Below are 464 nucleotides of genomic sequence, written 5' to 3' on the forward strand. Positions count from 1 at the left end.
CGTGATACAGAGGTAATCAAGAAACCAAGGTGTACAATCCCATCTAATCTAAGTTACATGCAATGATCTCAACACATTAAAATACAATGAATGTGACCAGACATTGTTTTTTTCCAAGTAGTCACTTTAAAAAAGTATTTTTTTTCTATAACTGTGCACCATGCAGCTTCATATTTACAAAAATGTCAATTAAGAATGATATTTTTACCATTTGTGCGTGATTTGGTGTTTTTCTTCAAAATTAAGCAAAACCTCTTGAAATGTCTTATAGAAAAGGAAAAATGATTTTGCAAGTCAATAAACATAATGTAAGAAATGAGCAGGAGAGCTGATGGTGTGACTGTGCACATCAAATACATTTTATATTTAGTTCAACAAATCAAATAAACTGTATGCAGTCACCCCAAAAATGTCTTGTCTTGATAAATTTGGTGTTTTTAATATATATATATATATATATATAT

Source organism: Austrofundulus limnaeus, unplaced genomic scaffold, assembly GCF_001266775.1.
Source record: "Austrofundulus limnaeus strain Quisiro unplaced genomic scaffold, Austrofundulus_limnaeus-1.0 Scaffold3, whole genome shotgun sequence".
NCBI lineage: Eukaryota > Metazoa > Chordata > Actinopteri > Cyprinodontiformes > Rivulidae > Austrofundulus > Austrofundulus limnaeus.